Consider the following 21283-nt stretch of genomic DNA (forward strand, 5'->3'; position numbering starts at 1 on the left):
TAAATTAAGCTAATATTCTCTTCATTTTCTTCACATACTTGAAAACTATTTTGTAAGCTAGAATGCTTATTTCTTGTTTTGATTAAAAATAAATGCTTATTATTTTTATATTGTAGCCACATGTGTAGACATAGAGAAATGAATTTATTTTCTCCTATCAAATCATTGTATTTGATATGACTGAGAAGTTGCTGTCAAAAGAATGCACATCTAAATGAAAAATAATTATAATTGCATGTTTTCAACTTGCCAACAGTACTGGATTTGTGAAGAAATACATGGTTTGGACATGTTCTTATTTTCAAACTTTTAAACAAATCAAAATGTGCCATTTTACTAAGATCACAGCTCTCTCATCTCTGAATGCATTCAATCATATCATTAATGCATATTAAATTAATATTAACCTTGTCTCCACTACACACAATTTTATAAAGAATGATATTCCTGTCAACTAATTGCACCAATAAACTTCACTGCAGTGACATAATTAATAGACCATCATATTTAAGAAGGTGACATTTCTCACTTTTTTAGAACTCTCAACTTGGAATTTGAAAGGAAGAATAAGTTACTGATACCAGGATTTTAATCTAGAATAGTATCTACTCGGTGGTTAAATGGAACAGCTTTCTTTCCCTTAATGGCAAAAACATAGAAAGTACTAATTACCCCTTTTTAGAGGTGTAATTGGAACCTAAAACTTTAGATAGCACGAGCAGTAAACCACTGTTACCATCTTTTTCACTATCCAAACCTTAAAATGATAGCTACCAAATCGATAAACGAACAAAAGATTCAATCATGCTAAAAAATAATATTCCAAGTTTTGAAATTCTTTATTAGAATTCTCTGATAACTCTGAGTAGTTAAAATAAATAATCACTTAAAAATAACTGAATTTTCAATTTTTACATATTTTTAGATAACTAGAACTTTTAAAACTAAATATTTAAAAACTAATGAATCATTGAACATTATATCAAAAACTATAGTACTAGAGTACCTTGACTAATTGAATTTAAACAAAATACTTCAAAAACTCATAATCTGTTTTAAAGTTTTTTAAGTCATTTAAAAAATATTTTTATCTTTCATTGCCTTTTCTAAGAACATTTACTTTAGCTGAATAACTAAAGTTGTCCCTTCCAAAACCTGACCATTTGGAGTGTTTCATTAGTAATTATCCTCTTCAAAATGGAAGTCAAACATGATGATCAAAAATGTATTTATGTCTTGAAACTCTCATTTTCAAGCAAAATAGTTTTAAATATATCCATGAACATAGAATAAATCTTAAGAAATGAATTTGCACATAAAACAACTAGACCAACCTTAGACATGGGAGAAAGCATATATAATTATATTCTTCTTTTGGGATAACACTAATACAAAAGTCAATCTAGGGCACCTGGGTGGCCCAGTGGGTTAAGCATCTGCCTTCGGCTCAGGTTATAATCAGGTTATAAAAGTCCTGGGATCAAGCCCAGCATTGGGATCCCTGCTCAGCGGGGAGTCCACTTCTCTCTCTCCCTCTGCCCCCCTCCCCTTTATGTTCTCCCTCTCTCTCTCAAATAAATAAATAAAATCTTAAAAAGAAAAATCAATGAGTTGAGGAGGTGCAGAGGGAGAGAATCTCAAGCAGACTCCCTCCCAGCAGGAGGGAGATCTATGTGGGATGTGATCCTGTGACCCATAAGATCACAACCTGAGCTGAAACCAAGAGTTAGCCACTCAATCGACTGAGCCACCCAGGCGTCCCTAGTGTAGATTTTTTTTTTTAAATAAGGCAAATTCTAAAATGTAATGTTCTGTTTAATGATTGCAAGTATTACATATAAAATTGCTTGCAACCTGAAGACCCACAGGTTTTTAAAACCTAAGCTTGAAATAAACTAAGTTGAGTTAAAAATACAGGGCTTTTTTCTACTCAAGTCATGAGAATCTACAGCAAGTAGGCATAAGGATAGGGTCTGTGAGGCTATACAAATATCTTAAATAATTCATTTTAAATTTCAAGTTGGTATGATATGCTTCTCAAAATTTTTTAAATATTATTTTTTATTTTCTCATTTTTTAAAATAATTTCTATGCTGAACATGGGCTTTGAACTAACAACCCTGAGCTCAAGAGTCACATGCTGTACCAACTAAGCCAGTCAAGAGTCCTGTTTCTAAAGATTTTAATGAGAATAGTTCTTTTTAGTCTGAAACTACATTTTTCTAAAACCTGTTCATAATTTTGAAAATAACTATAAATTAACCTTTTTAAAAATTAACCAAAAAATTTCCAGAAAATCCCTCCTCCACACTCTTTCAAATATAAAAATAAATTCATTTATCATTCAGTGGAAATAGTCTGATCTATATTTCACTGATGTAAAATTAGATGCAATTCATTTATTGGAAGTCATGCTGTCAGGTTGCTATGCATGTTAGAGCAATTGCCACCTTAAATATATGCTATATTCTCACTGGGCGAATGAATGTACATTCTTTCTCCAAACTGCACCATCCTACTAACAGAAAGAAAGGCGGAGTACCTGTTGGGGTCTCTTCAAACTGCTGAAGACGGGGTCTCTTCAAACTGCTGAAGACTTGACCAGATTGTTTGGGCCTCCTATCTGACCTGGGTTTTAGTTAGGAATTTCTTTTCCCTCCTTATTGAGAAGAAAATATAAATCCTACTGTTTCTGCTATGCCTACTAAACATTAGAGATGGAAAGTGTTGGAATGTTCTGAAAGAACCAGGAAATAAAAAAGAAAGAGGAAGAGAAGAATGATAGGAAGAGTAAAGGAGATGCCAGCCTGGCTGATATTGACCAAGTCACATTACAATTGCCCCAAAAGACAATATCTGGACCAAACTGAGAGCTCATTTCCCTAGGATAGGAATTTTCAAAGAATAAAATTATTCCCTAGATTGAAATTATTTCCAAAAAACATAGTGAAAAGAACTCATAGAAGCAAACCTTGGAGATATTGCAAGTTAGGTTTCAGAGCATTGCAATAAAGTGAATATCATAATAAAGCAAGTCAAATAAATTTTTTGGTTTCCGAGTGCATATAGAAGTTATGTTGATGGGGTGCCTGGGTGGATCAGTTAGTTAAGCGACTGACTCTTGATTTCAGCTCAGGATGATCTCAAGATTGTGAGATCAAACCCCGAGATGGGCTCTGCACTAGACATGGAGGATTCTCTTAGGATTCTCTCTCCCTCTCTCTCTGCCCCTCCCCCACCTCTAAAAAACAAAGTTATGTTTACACTATATTGTAGTCTATTAAGTGTACAACAGCATCATGTCTTAAAAAACGATGTACATGCCTTATTTAAAAATACTTCATTCTTAAATGATGCTAACCATTATCTGAGCTTTTAGTGAGTTGTAATCACTGATTACCAATCACCCTAACAAATATAAGAATAAAAAAGTTTAAAATATTGTGAGATTTACTAAAATATGACACAGAGACATGAAGTGAGCAACTACTGTTGGAAAAATGACTCTTACAGACTTGTTCCATGCACAGTTGCCACAAACCTCCGATTTGTAAAAAAAAAAAAAAAAAAAAAGGCAGTATCGGCTGAGTACAATAAAATGAAGCACAGTAAAACAAGGTATGCCTGTACATATTTGCTGATTATCTGGTTGGTTCCTTCTTGGTTGGTTGGTTAGTTGCCTAATTGATTAGTTTGCTAATTAAAAAAGCTGTTGGAAACATACCATCTTATGAGCAGATGAGGCTTCTCATGGCCTCCAGTATATTTGAATGTCTTCAGATGGGATTGTGTCTGCTTAGTGATCTCTGGGGCATTTCATACCAACTGAGCTTTTAAAAGTAAAATTAATCATTTAATTTTTTACAAGTCATATTTTAGTATTTGAGAAAAATACAAAAGCTAATCTTGAGCAGAGTGACATCACTAAGATGACAATATAAGTCATTCCTCACCTCACTCCCCCTCACAAGAAGAATACTTAATAACTATTCATGGACAGGACATTACTAGAAAATCCAAGAACATGGGGGTGAGGCTGAAGCACCTTCCTGCACCATGGACACCGAGACAGACCTCATCAGGATGATGGATGTTAACTAAGTTTATTGTGGTAATCATTTCACAATATATGTAAGTCAAGTCATCATACACCTTAACTTCTACAGAGCACTATGTCCATTATATATCAATAAAACTGGGGGGGGGGAGCTAATCTGTTGAAATATACTGAATCTCTACTGAGTAGTCAGTTTTCAAATGCAGAAACAAAGTCTAGTTAGTTACCATATTCACTGGAACATTCAGATTAGACCTCAAGAATGTAACATATGTAGAAATATATAAATATCTGTTCAGGTGCTCTAAGGGACACTTATTCTGAGGTCCCATCTTCTGTTTTTCTTTCAGGATAGACACTTCCCAATAACTTGTAAAACCACTTCATTCCATTAAAATCTTCAGTGCTAAATTTTACATATTATAATGGGGAGGTGAAATTGACAAGCTTAAACCTTTCCTTTGCTAGAACCAGCTTACTACTCATACTGATATACTTTGTGGTTGATTACTCAAAAATCAATGTTAGAGAGTGACTTTTATACATTCAGGATATTGTTAAAAAGAAATAGCATTTTATTTTCCAACCATGTTTCTGAAAATTACAACAAAAAGATAATACACAAATTTAAAAAAATAGAATTTTTAAATGAAATATTAGTTTTCTCAACCATTTTATGCTTCTATCAAATACACATATTTATATAATTTGAAAAAATATGTCAAATTCTACTAAAGGGCTTCTGTAAAATGAACAACAATATTATGCTCCACATAACCCCAGCTCCCATCTGTAGAAAAAATTACTTGGAAATATTTTAACTGATTCTTTTGTGCAATCTATTTCTACATGCTATGTTTAGATCACCAATTAAATATGGCAAAAAGAACACGAGTTCATTTCAGTTAACTTCAGAAAAGTCCCATTAAACCATTTAAGGACACTGAGCAAATAGAAGAAAATAGTTAATAGTTTTAGCATCCCATTAGAAAGTTTGAAGAAGTTTTGGTGATAAGAAAGTTAAAATTTAACCAAACACACACAATTAATAACTCTGGGAAAATAAAAGCAACATATAAGAATGAAAGTACTTGAGTGACTTAGGAATAAAAATGTTTAGATAGTTATAATGTAAACAATAAGCACCAGCCAAACTGTATAGTATGTTTACATTGGGAATATGGGGAAAAGAAAGTATTTGTATGTGTTAAGGGAAAGATGTGAAAAAAGCTAAAACTTAAATTACCTTCAATCCATTTTTGTATCCCATCCTCTGTTGTCCTTTTATAACTATAACATAATCAGTAGCGAAATTAATATAGATAACATTATGTCTATGTGAATATTGTTTATAAGCAAGTAGTATACTGTGCCATAATTATGTTTCCTCTTTTTTGTCTGTTGTATCATTATTTTCCCTCCATGCTTGTGCTGGTTTCTCATCTCAAGGGCTTTTCTCAAGTGTCGGTGACCAAAATGGTATATATCATCTTCCTTTGCCGGGAAGGCAGAAAAAACTTCAATAGTTCAGTATATACACTAGAAATTTATTCCCTAGTGTCCATTCCACAGCAGCAAAACTCATCTTTGCATTCCTCTATCTCCTTTACAGAGGCTGGCAGACTCATTTTTTAAATGAACTGATTTAACTAGTTAATTAGTTATGTAATTAACAACAGCAAAATTCTTCAGGTCAGGTGAAAAAATTATCATCCAGCTATGAGGAAGAGATGGCTAGGCATGGGTATGCAACTGGTTTTTGTATAAATTTTTAGTAATTTATTTTCCCTCTCTTCCATCTTGGGACCATCCTACCTTACTGATGATGATAGTTAATTTTATGTGACAACTTGATGTGGGGCCATTTAGGGTGAGAGCAACTTTAAGTCAGTGAACTTTGAGTAAAGCAGATTACTTTCCATGATGTTGGCGGGCCTCACCCAATCAGTGAAAGGCCTGAACAGAACAAAAACAAAACCAAAAACAAAACAAAAGAGCCACCCCCAGCAAGAGAGAATTCTCCAGCAGACTGCCTTTGAACTTCATTCACACCAAAGGCTCTTCTGGGTCTCCTTCTGCTGGCACTCACTGCAGATTTTGGACTAGCCAGCCCCCGTAATCATGTGAGCCAACTCTTTATAATAAATTCTTTCTGTATATATACACACATCCTATTGATTCTGTTTCTCTGTTGAACTCTAACTAATAAACTAGCTGCCATAGTGTTTCAAGCCAAAGACTTTCAGAGATTTGGAGGTGCATTGGGTGAGTCCCATGTGTATCCCCTCCTCAGATTCTTAGATTTTATATACTCCCTCTGTTAAATGTTCCCATCTTTCAAACCTGTATTATATTATTTTACTGATTTGTTCTTCCCCTTCTCTTTGTGTTTTTAGATTGTTTTTAAAAAATGTTTTTACAATCTTCATAGTAGGGCTCAAGGGCATACGTAGATAAAAAGACCAGATATAGGGGTGCCTGGGTGGCTCAGTTGTTAAGCGTCTGCCTTCGGCTCAAGTCATGATCCCAGGGTCCTAGGATTGAGTCCCGCATCGGGCTCCCTGCTCAGTGGGGAGCCTGCTTCTCCCTCTCCCACTCCCCCTGCTTGTGTTCCCTCTCTTGCTTTCTCTCTGTCAAATACATAAATAAAATCTTTAAAAAAAAAAAAAGACCAGATATATAATTGTATGTTTTTAGAATGAAATGGTCTCCATTGACAAAGATTCATTGTGATCATATTTGTAGTTTGACTCAAATTTAGGCTCTGATTATCATCCTCTATCTTCCAATTTAACGTCTCAAAAATTGAATTAATGTCAAGTGACATTTCTTACAGACAACACAAAGCTACATATTAAAAGCTATGTATAATCAGTACAGTGAAATTGATAGTTGTCATAGTATTTGGAATTGAAAGAAAATTTAGTAATCACCTAATGAATTTTACACACAATTCAGGACCCCCCCTTCCCCATTTAGTTTTTTTTTTTTTGTATTCTTACTATCTCTGCTTAAACAGAAAAATAGAGAATTCACAACTTTTCCCACCTCATATTTCACTTTCAGAACATCCAACTCCCAGATATATCTTTGTTATATGAGTTGAATTTTAATCTTTCTAAGTGCTACCCAAAGGTTTTATTTGTATTTAAACACAATTATAATTTAATAAATACAATAATAAATACCATTTTCTCCACACAGTTATGCTTCTGTATTGGAATATAACCATGCAGTGCATATTTTCCACTCCCTTCTCACCTTAATTCTTCACAATAACCAGTCACTATTTCAAGTGTTGGTCATAAACATGCGATATTTCCTATAAATTCATGAATCAGATTATTTTTCTCTGGATGGGCTGTACTCTGTTAACCTTCTGTTTAAACTTTTCCATTTATATTCTAATTATGCCATAGTTCTAGGCATAATACTTTTATTAATACTGCTTACTGCCTTAGTTTATATCTGTGATGATGAGAAAACAATGCCTATTAATGATGACTTTGAATATTTTTAAGTCTTATGTCACAGACAACATTTCTTACTTACTGCCTTAGCATTTCAAATGGATTTATCATATTGGTGAACTTAGTTACATTCCAAATTACTAATACTTTTTTAATATACATATTCTGCCTTTCAGATGTATCTATTCCTACCTTTTACTTGTCTCTTGGGATTGTTTTGGGGGGCACAACTGTTGAATTTTAATGTAATTTTTAGTACACTATTATTTTTCAAAAACTCTAATCCTGCCAACCTATACTTTTTATTCCTCCCATATTAGTGTTATGTTCAATTTTAATAGCCATGCCATTAATCTCCTCATTCTATTATTAATTTTAAAAATGCTGACAGGAAGAAAGGTGAGGGTGGAATTCTGTGACATCAAGACTTAAAAGTGTTCAAAATCATCATTAATAGGCACTGTTTTCTCATCATCACAGATATATTATAAACACACTTCTCTGACTTACAGTACCCCATAGTTTTCCTCTTGAACATAAAGGCATTACCAAAAAAAATTATCAAATGCCTTTTTGAAATTTGATATAAAGTTTTAGCCACTCTCTGTATCTATCCACTAAGTATATCATCCTCTTCACTGACACACAGCAAATTGTCTCACAGATAGCCCTATTTTTGGTTTAAATAATGAAGATCTAACTAAAATTTAAGCAAAATAAATAAATAAATTTATTTAAAAGATGGTGGAATGTTTTATGAACTCCTATTCAGGAGTCCAAGAATAAAATTGGAGACCTAGGTCTTGTAGGGAAATAGGAGGTCACTTCACTCTATTTGGCTTCTTTCTGCATATTTCCTCCATTCTTCTAACCTGTCCGCTTGTCTATATGCTGGAATAGGGCAGTACAAAGCACATAAGAGGTATATATTTCAGTGCAGTTATCAAAAAAGTGATAATAATTTCCTCTCACTAATTCCAAGTTTTAAATTCCCAGGAAGGGATCTTCATTCAACTAATTCTGGGGACCAATCACTGAACTATCAACCATTGACTACAGGGATACTTTTCAGAAAGGATAATGGTTAGCTCAAACTTATTTAGTTTCTCTTCCCTAAACCAATAACCAATAACTTGTATGATTATCAGGTACTGCAACAACAATTTAAGTGAAGGGATGAAGAATTCTCTGAATATTAGAGAATATTAAATATTAAATTCTCTGAATTTAGAGAATATTAGATTCTCTAAAAATGTTAGGAAAAGAGATTAAGAACTCAGATGGATATATGGTGAAGTCTACTATTTGGTGTCCACATATACACTTTCTTCTTCCAAGAATTAATACCCAAATATTGTCATATATCAAAATCTAGCTATCTAGTATACTACCACAGACCATATAGAATCTCACCAACTCTTGACCAGCTCTAATATACAGAAATAATGCCAAGGAGTCACTCTTAAATCACTTTAACCTGTTTAGATAGCGTCCTTTCCTGTTTATTTTATCTTTATACCTATATTAAACAGGACATCATGACTCTTTCTTCTGTAAGTGATGGAAACCTAACTCAAACATGAAATCTATTTGGCACAAACAAATGGAAACTCATGGAAGAATGGTTTTGAAAGAGTGACACCCAGATGGTCAAATAATATCCTCAGCAATATGTGTGTCACTACCTTTTAGATTTATCAATTCAAAAAGCAGGTATCTCTTCCCATACAGTAGCAAAAGTAGCCACCGGAAGCTCTATATTGTATTCCACTAGCTTGATATATCTAATGTAAAAGTGTTCCTCTTTTCTGATGTCACCAGCTAAAATTATGAAACTAAGTTTGCTTGGTCTGGTCTAAATTATATGCCTTCTTATGATTGCCTTTGTGCTCAACACAACCTAAAACACATGAACTGACTGTAAAGGACTTGGGGGGTGGGAGGAGTAGTCATCAAAACATTCATTTTGTACCTAAAATACATTCTGTACGTTAAAAAAGGATTCTAGGTGGGAGAAAGTACAGATACAGCCTACCTGCACACACAAAATCTGGCATGCTTCTATGGAAGAGACAAGGAACAGTTGTATCCTTTTGATATTTCTAGTGTTAATATCTTGGCCTCTATTCCAGGCTTTTTGGTTAATATTCGAACCTCATCTAATTTGGCTTTAGTGCCTCATACTATGCACTATCTGATCAATTTAAACATGTCCAAAACACCTAAAAAGGAAAGAGCAAAATATCATTCACAAGTCCAAGCTTAAGATTATCCTATGGACTAACATGATAGGAGAACTGATTGGACCAATGAAAATAATGTACATCAGTTTGTTACTTTCTTCTTGGGAAGTGGAGTTAATGTCAGGCAGCTAGTAATGTCAGTAATGTAAATAGAATAATGCGGTATACTTTCCTGAGAATAGAAATCATTAGGGGGAGAGAGAGAAACAAAATATTTCCAAGATTCCATCCTTGAGAAAATGACAAAGAATAGAATCAGTCCCAAATGGAGGTAAGTGTTGACCTTATATAGGAACCAAGATGTTTCATCTGGAGAAACAAAGTGGGAACAGTATATTGCACAATACAATTCACTGGGTAGATGTAATGGTGGAAGCTTTGGAAGCAATCTTCTATGTATTTTACTTTTCTTAATATAAAAGGGAGCAAAAACATCAGATGTGAAAATTTGGAGAGGGTTCGAAGTTTGAGAATGTGCAAGGCAATAAAGTAGTTGTCTGGGAGACCAGGAGAATGACTGGACCAGGGAAATGCAGTACCACAGACTGGAGCCTCTATGGTCCACTTGATATAAATAGTCACAAAGGTAAAGCAAGACCAGGAAGTCTTGTTCATCTATATAAAAGTAACTGAAGTTTTGGATTTTTGTCCAATATAAAATAGAAGAAGGAATAGAAGGAAAGTTAAATGATTCAGCTACAGCGTATAGAGATGAACTGTGTGGTTTAACCTGTGTGAAAAGAAGGAGTCTCAATGAAAATGTAATAGGATCATTGAGTCACAGGTACTAATGAGGTCTGAAAGCTCGGGTATTACAAAAAAACAGAAACATTGGAGATGGTGTTCAGAGAGTGAATGCATAAATTGATCCTGGCGTTTGGAAAGAACTGTAGTTGTTGCTGAAAGCAATGCTTAGGCCAGTGTAGGAACTGGGGATAAACTGATGTAGATTAGATATCGAGATCATTGGAGGGAAACAAGTCAAGACACTGAGAGTTCAAGTGACTTGAAGGATCACTGTCATGACAGGTAAGCTAGGAATTGCAAAGGTAGTAGAGTTGAGGAGATGGCATGACTCAGGTACAAAAGTCTTCAAGAAAGCCATAGGTGTGTTTTGGGTAGAGGGGAAGGGGGGTGACTAGGAAAGGGGAAGATAACCAGAACAAGGAGGTATATTGGCTCCTATAGTCAGATGACCTGAGGATCAAAGCAGGAAGAAGGGAGAAAGACTTGGATGTGCAATAAGGAGCAAGAAGAAATTTTTCTTCCTCCTCAAGACCAGTGGTATTAAGAACATGGGAGAAAAACACCACCATTTGAGAGAGCTCAAAGGGAAGTAGTATTCTCAGTGGAGCCAAGATTCCCTTTTAGCAAAAAGTTAAGTAGATACATAATACAATGTGCATGTAATTATCATCTATATTTTTGAAACACTAAGCTTTTGGAATGGTCTCTTCATTTCAGATGGTCTTGGTGAATTTTATAAGACAAAAAAGCCTGTTTTTTTACAGAGTAGATGCCAAGTCTATCAGAACGAGGGAGAAATGTAGTCATTAGTATCTAAACTTATAAAAACATCTTTTTGTAATGATGTGTTTTGACAGTTCTGAAAAATAAATTGCTCGTGAGTCATTAATCAACTGTTCCTTTTTAATTAAGGAATTGAAAAAGTAATTGAACAGACAGCAGGAAATAGAAATGAAACCTCACATAGACCCATCCTCAGTCATTTGTGGGTGGTAAGTGTGGGAATAAATTAAAATGTTCATGAAATTGTAGATCTGGATGTGCACTTCAGATCATCATGCTTTCATATTAGGGGATTCAAAACTTAATTTAATTGCATATTTTCTTCCTTATGATTTCACCACTGAATAGAGTTCCTGAAAATCCAGAATAATTACTATTAGTTTCTTTTTTGTCTGGTTTGGTTTAAATATATACACTAACTTTCCTGAAATAAACATTTCTATATTCTTTGTCACACTGATTAATAGTATTAAATGTGAAAATAATATATTTAGTAAATGTCAATGTTTAGTGAAATAGAGGTCTTTATAAATTAATGTTAGTAGAATTACTTTGGCTATCTTATATTTATCTAACGAAACTAAAAAATAAAAACTATGTAGTAATACATTTAACAATTAAGTTTTATTCTTAATTTTCCTATATAGATTATTGAAACACACTGTTATTTGCTTCTTATAAACAAGATTTTTTAGGTTAAATAAGAAAATACTGCAGGACATTGACACATAACTCTCTTTCCTTTAGACTAAGCACTTAGTGACCCATATAACCATCTCAAAATTTCTTAAACAACTTGCTATGAAAAAATAGATAAATAATGGTCTTGTGCATTAGCCTTGCAGAGAGGTTATGTTAGAGATAAACCAAATTAGAATTGGAAAAATACAGAATATAATAGCTTTGTAAGATTGTAAATGGAGGGCAATACCTACCTGTCTAGGAAGCTGAGAGTCTTTGAAATTATGAATGTTGTTCTCGTCAACGTGAACCTCAGAACTTTTTTTTAGGTTTTAGCACTGACATTTCTGACTCAGACTTATTTAGCTGTAATTCTTACTTTCAGTAATAAATAAACCCATGAATAAAATGACTCCCCAGCAATCAAATTAATTCATAATTACTCTAAGTCATTGTGTAAGGGAGCCTCTGTTCAATACTTTTTGTAGGTTTTTAATTTTTTTCAGAACAATCCAACATGAGATCAATTTAACAACTGCATCCTGAGTATCAGTTTTGTTCAAGTCACTGGATATAGCAGAATAGCAAAAAGTCTAGGAAAATACACTTCTGGCAAAAAGGAGCTGAAAATCCCTTAGGTAAGATAAAAATACTAAACTGTGATTTCTGTGCTAGAATCTTCATGTTATTTATCTGTATATGTCTTAATCACCGTGTGCCTTTACACACATGTTTCACTCATTTCTCATCCTAGAATTTTGAGAGCAGAGACAATTTCTATTTCTTCATTGTTTCCAACCACACTTAGAACTATGCCTTGTACATAAAGCAGTGAATATTTGCCTCATCGATATAAGGAGATATATGTTTCACTAAATGAATGATAACCCAGTTTGGATTCCCCCAAGGAACAAATTAGAAACAAAGATAACACACAGAGGATTTATTGGGGAAATTTAAAAAATACCTATGGAAGAAAAGGGAAAGAAGCAGGAGTAGGCAGGGGAAGGAGTTTTCAGTGATGTTATCTCAAAGAAATGTTTAGCAGCAGATCCACAAGGAACTCTTAAATTCATACAACACTTCAGAGTTGTCCTCTTTTGGAGAAATGGGGCTCGGTGTTCATTTCAACATTTAAATCAATCATTGATGCAGGCTGCAGGGAATGGGGTGTGCTCTTGGGCGAGGTTTGGCTCTTCTAATAAAACAATCCTCAAAGTTGGATGACATTTGAGGGCTGTCTGCAGTCCCCTCCCAGCAGCTGAAAGAATGTTACTTACCTGTGCAGGGGGCTCTAAGTGGTGCATCATAGCACCTAACACAAATGAATAAAATGTATCATTAATTCATCATGTCTTTAGCATGTTAACAGACATAGAAAATGTTGTGGAGAATCAAAGGAAAGAAAGATTATATATGGATGGAAGTACTAAGAAAGTCTTCATGGAGCCTTCTTTTTTTACTTGAGCTATGTATATGATGCTTAAAATGCCTGTTGAATAACAGGCATGAGTACAATGTGTGCCTATCACAAATAGAATGCTCTGATTAAGTAAATGCATGGACAAAGGCACAAAAATGAAAATGAACAGGAAAAATCAAGAAGAGAAAAAATAGTTTATGTATGAAAGGTTGTTTTAGGGGGAAAATCAGTAATGTAAATAGGGCTTATATCATAGAAATAACTAAAGTTCCTATCTATTCATCTCCCTTTTTTATGATTTTATTGGAATAGCAGTTTTATTGTACTTTTTCCTTACAGTATTTTGAAGTCAATAGACCATAAATGATAATTACATAAATTCCCTTTAATGGGAATGGTGGTAATCAGAATAAAAAGTAATAGAAGGAGGCCAAGAGACATTGCAGAGTTAAACATACCTCGGTAGTTGTATTATACATACAAAAAGCAAAAGCATATTTGAATAAGTTTTCTGGTCCAGGTGCTAGAGAACGTTGGTACCCTTAGAATAGTAACATCAGAACCCACGTCCCAGGTCCAATTTCAAGAGGTCACATTATCACCTGAGGCTGCAACTGCTTCCAACTTTAATCAGACTTCTGGGAACTGTTGGGTCCACTGGGACCAGAACTAAACCAGGACTTTATTAGTAATACAGTAAGTGCAGGCTGAGTCCAACTCTGCTAAGAGCTTGACTCCTAGAGCTAATCATTTAAAAATCACTAAATCTCAACAGGTATCCCCTACTTGTTCTGTTGGGTTTCTGCTCACAATTTAAATTTTTCCTCAGTCCTCATTTCTATTCTGAACTTCTTTACCCCTTACAGACTTTTCACAGCTTCCTGATTCCTTAAACCATTACTCTGTGTTTTCTGGTATCCATATAACTTGGCACTATCTTCTCAGCTGAAATGCAACCTGAAGTCAATGTCTAAAATAGTTTCTTGGCTATTTGTGGGTGGGAAGATTAAAATGATCTGGCTTTATGGCTTCCCAAATCATATAGCAGATTAAAATGATCCAAATCATCCTTCAGCTGAGTTGGCCCCATTTAAAGAAATTCCCCATATTTTTTGAGGTGGTTTCTTCATCAAATGTACCATTCTTCCTCTTCTCTGTGCCTTCTCATGAGCCATCTCCTCTTTCAAAGCTGCTCTTCTTTTCATAGGCTGGCTTCTTCTCACTCTTTTTGTGACTGAGTTTTTCATTCCATTCAAACTTAAACTTTGATGAAACTTTCTTTTGAGAATTTTACCTTATATCTTAGGGTTAGTTTCCCTTCTACATAGTTGAGAACACTAGTCAAAAATTAAATCTTCTCTCTTTTTTTGAGTTTTTACTTGTGTTGAACCAGGAAGAAAAGAAGAAACTTTTTATAAACACATTTCTGCAGCAATATCAGAAATAACATCTTGTTTCCCTGAGGTTAGTATACACATCCGTGAATTAAAAATTTGCTCTGAACTGGATTCATACTTTAATTATGGCCTGAGCTAGAGAAACTCAGCCATTTGCACACACAGCCCCAGACTCCTCTGCTGGGGGGGAACATGAAGCTTCCACGGCCACAGGCTGCATCATGGAGAGACCCCACAGGACTTGCATCCTACTTAACCTCTAGGATTTTATTTGACTTCTATGTTTGTACTAGGGATCTTCCATGAAAATAAATGATGCGTTTATCACAGTATAGATTGCCAAGGACATTTACATGTAATAAGGTGGTTGCAAAGTATAGATTTGAAGGATTCAGTAAGAACTGGTGAGATAATCTCTACTGCTCTGATACCCTGGAACATAGTGGCAAAAGGAGAAAAAGATCTCCTCAGAAGAGAATGTTAGGAATCTGTTCAGGTAGAAATAAAGCCCTAAGTGTCCTTCCAAGAGGGAATGAGGTACAGAGGGTTGGCTTAAGCTGACAGTCTGGGATGCAGACTGTTTACTTACCAGATATAGCCTCCTGGTATGACTGTCCTGGTCATATGAGACCTTTGCTCATCTGAGACAAAGTCTCCGGTGTTCCCTTCAGGTTCCAAGCCTCCCACATAAAAAACCTCTGATTCTAAAAGACTAGGATGTGTAAATACTACCAGCCAGGACCCAATCTGAGGAAGGAGATACATCAGTATGTGTTGTGGGGTGGGCAGAAGGATGTGGGAGTCATCCAACAAAGCCTGAAGATTCAGGTGAGGGCAGCATACAAGTCCCTCAGCATACAAGGATGTCTCAGGTCCTGCTGGACAAAGATTTGCCCTACAAGAGTATGGCTCGCTAAGTCAGCCTCTCCTTGGGTGTTCTCAGTCATCATGATCAATTAACAAGCAAATCTTGACAACTGGTTGACTATTATTCATTAGACAGCCCTTAAAAAAAGCTTTTAAATGGCTTTCTCATTGATTACAGAGCAAGGACCATAAAGGGGTCAGTGCAAAGAGCAGGACCTAAAAGAATCAGGCTTCAGCCAACCCTCATGTGATGAGAAGCCACTCTTGCCTATGTTGGGACCAGCTGCTTCTCCTGCCCCAGGCTGTGCAGGGGGGAATAAAGCCAGGAAATGGCTCAGTCCCCAGTGTCAGAGGTCTAAGCAGGCAGAAGAGGGAGCCCAAGGCCTCGCCTTGGCAGGACCATCAGTGGATTTGATGGGCTTCTTCTTTTTTTTTTTTTTTTGATGTGCTTCTTGGTTCCTAAATTGTACCCTGCTCTCCCGAACTAGATGCACAGATAAACCTTATTGATTTCTTTAACACTGCTAGGCCAGTTAAATATTCCTTTTGTCCTTTCCTAAATATGCCTATGACCCACCCAAAGTCCACAGTTAAATCCATTAGTCATAGTCATACTAGTCCTTATAAAGTACAGTCCACAGCTTCATTTCAAACTGCAACCTGAGACTCCTTTTCTGTTTTTGTATTGGTCCAGACCATTTCTGACATGGGGCAGAACTTTATGGCTTCCCAAATCATATATTCTGGGTTTGATTCTTAGATGTGAAACTGCCTGGCTTATGAGGCTGTGGTGAATATTTCTAGACTCTCTATGCTTCGGTTTCATCACCCAGTAAAATGGGGATGATAGGAGGAATTGCACAATGGGGTGGTTGTGAGAATGAAATGAGATTGTAAACAGCAAGTGTTTAGCACAGAACCTAACCAATTCCAAGTATTCAATGTATATTGGTTAATATCCCTTTCCCTGTCAGAAAATGGCCCTAGAGGGGGTTTTGTCAAGGCCATAACTAAGAGGGATTGTCTATAGCATGGTACATGAGACCAGGAAATACTACATAAATTGTGGGCCCAGTCAAAATGCAAATGCAGGGCCCTGTATTTACAAGACATCTGCATAGCAGCTCTGTGAGACAGCTAGGGTGGGTGAAATTACAGAAATGGAAAATAGAGTCTAAGACTAGCTGTATGCTCAGATCTATATCATGGGTTTGATTGCAGTAAGTATCCTTATCTTTGGTTTTCCTGCACTACATGCTTGCTTCTTTATATGTGCTTCTTTTTCTTTTGTCCATATTTATTTATTTTTTTTTTAAAGACTTTTTATTTATTTTTCAACAGAGGGAGAGAGACAGTGAGAGAGGGAGAAGGAGGCTCCCCACTGAGCAGGGAGCCCAATGCAGGACTCGATCCCAGGACCCTGGGATCATGACCTGAGCTGAAGGCAGACGCTTAACGACTGAGCCACCCACGCGCCCTCTTTTGTCCATATTTAAAAGGTTACTAATATGTGTATGGATTTAGTACTGTTCATGATTTCCCATATTTCTGAAATAAGATGGGATAATAAATGAAACAAAATTTTGAAAGAAGAATAATCATTGAATGAAAAATAAAAGGACTAGATTTGGATCAAGATAGGAAGAAACAAGCTTGAAAAAAGAAGATACCATGGTTGGGGCACCTGGGTGGCACAGGTGGTTAAGCAACCGACTCTTGATTTTAGCTCAGGTCATGATCTCAGAGTCATGAGATCAAGCCCTGTGTGGGGCTCCATGCTCAGCAAGCAATCCACTTAAAACTCTCTTCTATATGTTGGCTAACTGAACATAATAATTAAAAAAGAAGACTCTCTTCGGGCACCTGGGTGGCTCAGTCGTTAAGTGTCGGCCTTTGGCTCAGGTCATGATCCCGGGGTCCTGGGATCGAGTCCCACATCGGGCTCCCTGCTCGGCAGGAAGCCTGCTTCTCCCTCTCCCACTCCCCCTGCTTGTGTTCCTGCTCTCGCTATCTCTCTCTCTGTCAAATAAATAAATAAAAATCTTAAAAAAAAAAAAAAGAAGACTCTCTTCTCCTTCTCTGCCCCTCCACCCCTTTCTCTCTCTCTAAAATAAATAAATAAATAAATATAAAAAAAAAAAAAAAAGAAGGAGCACCTGGGTGGCTCAGTCAGTTAAGCCTCTGCCTTCAGTTCAGTCATGATCTGGGGGTCCTGGGATCAAGCCCTGCTTCAGGCCCTCTGCTCCGTGGGGAGTCTACTTCTCCCTATCCCTCTGCCCCTCCCCTGTCATGCTCCTACACTCTCTCTCTCTCAAATAAATAAATAAAATCTTTAAAAATAAAAGAAAGAGATATTGCAGTCATATGTAAGAACAAGAGCTGAGAGGAGAGCACCGGGTTTTATCTTAGGAGTCATTCACGATTAGGGGGAGCAGCCTTAGGGCACTGGCCAGGCGTGGATCACAGCAATGAGGCAGAATGAAGCTATTCTGGGACAAAATACTTGCAGCAAGTGTGCCTTTGTACTGACCACTCTGTGCAACTGAGTTAAAGTTTTCTAAATTTATCCAGACTAAAAGCATGTTTGATCCTGAGCTGTGGGCAGAGGTGAGCCTGTGGGCAAGGGTCATATAATAAAAGCAGACATAGCAGGAGCTAAAGCCAAAGAATTTCATTTGTGGCCTTGATCTCCCTGGGGAACAATTTTGTTTTCTATCTGTAGCATACTATCACCTTCACTCCTGAGAGCTATCTCAATACACAATGTAAATGTAACAAATCTATTGAAAATATGACTCAAAGAACTCATCCGCTTGATGTAGAGTTGGCTATGTGACCTCAAAGTCCCATCAATGCCCTTAAAGGGAGAATTTTCTTGTAAGTTGCCATTTCTAGTTCATTTAAAATGTTCATTTTCTTTATTAACGTTCTTGTTCTTGTCTAATCATGACTTTAATGACTTGACCTCTTTCATGAATCTGGCTCTGATAATCACTCCACAGAAATACATGATTGTTTTTCTTTCTTCATTAAGCACAGGTGTCTGTAAATTATGGGTATATTATTTTAATTGTAGAAAATGTAAATGTAATGTATATTCAACCAAATATATTTCTATAAGTTAGCAAAATAGTCCCATGGTTAGTTGTATGATGATGGTGTCTTAATTTTTTGTTTCTTAATAAGTAGTTCCTAGAAAAGTGATTTTGTGTTAAGAGTTTATTTGGAAGGTACTCAAGAAGCATGGTGAGAGAATAGGAAAGTGGGATGCATAAGGGAGGATAACCAATAAAGGATACATAACCATTGCTAGTAACTAGGATTCAGTGCCAATGAGAAACTGTTGCAAACATCTCAGAATTGTGCTCTTGTGGGATAAGTAAGGTGAGTCAGTTATTAACTAACATTTCTTTTCATTCGTTGATGGTTGCTACTGCAATCATTAGGCCCTTGGCACTTCCAAACTGCCCTACAGGCAAATTGATCTTGCTCCTGTAGCCAGAGAAAGCCATCAAACAGAGAGATACAGGTGCAACATGTAGAAAGCCATTGACATACAGGGAGACTCCACCAAAGCAGCAGTTACCCTCTGGGGTGGACTAAAGGAAATTGAGTGAAACACTGAACACATCACCTACAGTCTACACATTGCAATATTTACACCTCATGACCAACATTATATCCACTCTGCCCTCCATTAATTCTTCACTGATTGGTCATAATCCCTAAGAAAATAAAATCTGCCACAGAAGGGTTAGTCAAACCACAGTTTAAACTGATACAGTTAACATTAAGAGCATAACTGATATTCATTATCTTTTACTTCTACCTCCCCTTTTGGAGTCTCTTCATATTTTCTCAGCCCTTCTGTTGGTCTAGATTGCTTGCCTAGTGGGGTGTGATAGATCTTTGATACAGGATACAATAGGAAGGACTGGGTTCTCAGTTACCATGCCCTTGTCAGGTCCTAGTTGCTATAATTTCCTCTTCACTGTTATCCCTGGGCAGGGAGACATTATCAGATACCCAAGGAAATGCCTTGTGTTACAGACATACTTTTTTGTATCCCCATTATGTAATATCACTGCTAACTCCCCATAATAATCAATGCCAATAATTACAGGCATGATAGTAGCTGTTATCTAAACCTCTTACCTAAAACTCCAGTTGATCAACATGAGAAGAACACAGTGACCTGGGAGCAGCCAGGTACAGTTATATGTTAAATGGAAATTTTACTGTGTTTTCTGATAGATGCATTATATTCTCCCAGGGACCAGGGCCTCAAATCAAAATGTGCCTCCAGTTGTGGAATGGAACACACTAAAGTGATTCATTGGGAGTGATGCTGAGATGGACTGCTCCTTCTTCTATTGTTTGGTTCCCAGAAACTTGTATTTTAGGTATTGGAGATATAGAACAATGTAATGACTATTGATTAAATGCACATACTGCATTATGAAGGATAGCACATAAACTCCACAGTGTCGTCTTCAAGTTCTGCCTGTAAATGGTTATTCCAACCTTCTATTAGTCTGGCAGCTTCTGTGTGATAATGTAGTATGACCGGTGAACTCTCTGGTCATGAGCTTATTGTTGCATCCTTTGCCTTCAAGTGAATCCCTTACTCTAAGCCTGTGTATTAAAGAGCCTTGTGTGGGAAAACCAGAAAATCTGTGATCCTGCAGAAGGTGAGCAGAATGTGGGGTGAAGAAAGGCAATATACACCATTATCGATTTCAGTAAGGATGAATTACTAACCCTTTCATGGCAGAATAGTTGTGATGTAATCATCTATACATAACATAACTATGTATTCTCCTTAAGGGATGGTAACATATTGAAGTATCAGAAATGTCTTCAGCTGTTGAGAGGTCAGGTACTCAGTACCAGAAGTAGATAAATCAGCCTTGGTAATAACCTCCATCCCTGCCATCATAACTAATCCATTAATGCCCCATGGTGAAAACACTGGGATGAGCCATTATGTCTACCTGGTTTTCAGTTTTCCCACCACTAGACATTGACATGAATCACAAGTATCTACATACTTTTTGACCAATCTCAATGAGCACCTCCTTCATTCTCCTTCCAGACACCTAAACTTCCAGCCAAGTATTGACAACTACCCACAAGCCCATGTATATCTTTTCTCATAATAAGGGAACTGTTCAAATCTCTAACTACTTGGAGGATTTCTCTTCACTTCTTATCTCAGAGATAGCCCTAACCAGCAGTAAATCTTCAGCTCACAACTACCCATTGAGATGACCTAAGAAATAAATGAGCCCTGAGTTTTTCCTGCTGTAGCAGCTGTACATAGGGAGGCTAGAGATCATGATACAAGAGATTTAGATGTCATGTGCATTTGGATATCTTGTTTATGTGACTTAATTATGCCCTCTGGACCTTCTCGGGCATTAGTCTCTTCCAGAGCCCAGCAGTATGTCAGAAACTACTTTTGAAAAGTTTCTGCTGCACAAGTCATGACTTTCCTCAAGAGCCTTAGAGCAAACTTTCCTGTTGTGGTTTTCCAGACATTCCACAGAGAATTTATAGCTATAGCAGGTATCTGATCATATGGAAAGAAAGGCAAGGTAATTTTTCTGTATCAT

The sequence above is a fragment of the Mirounga angustirostris genome, unplaced genomic scaffold (assembly GCF_029215605.1).
Source record: "Mirounga angustirostris isolate CCGP_5_RB_7025 unplaced genomic scaffold, mMirAng1.0.hap1 SCAF_1, whole genome shotgun sequence".
Taxonomy (NCBI): domain Eukaryota; kingdom Metazoa; phylum Chordata; class Mammalia; order Carnivora; family Phocidae; genus Mirounga; species Mirounga angustirostris.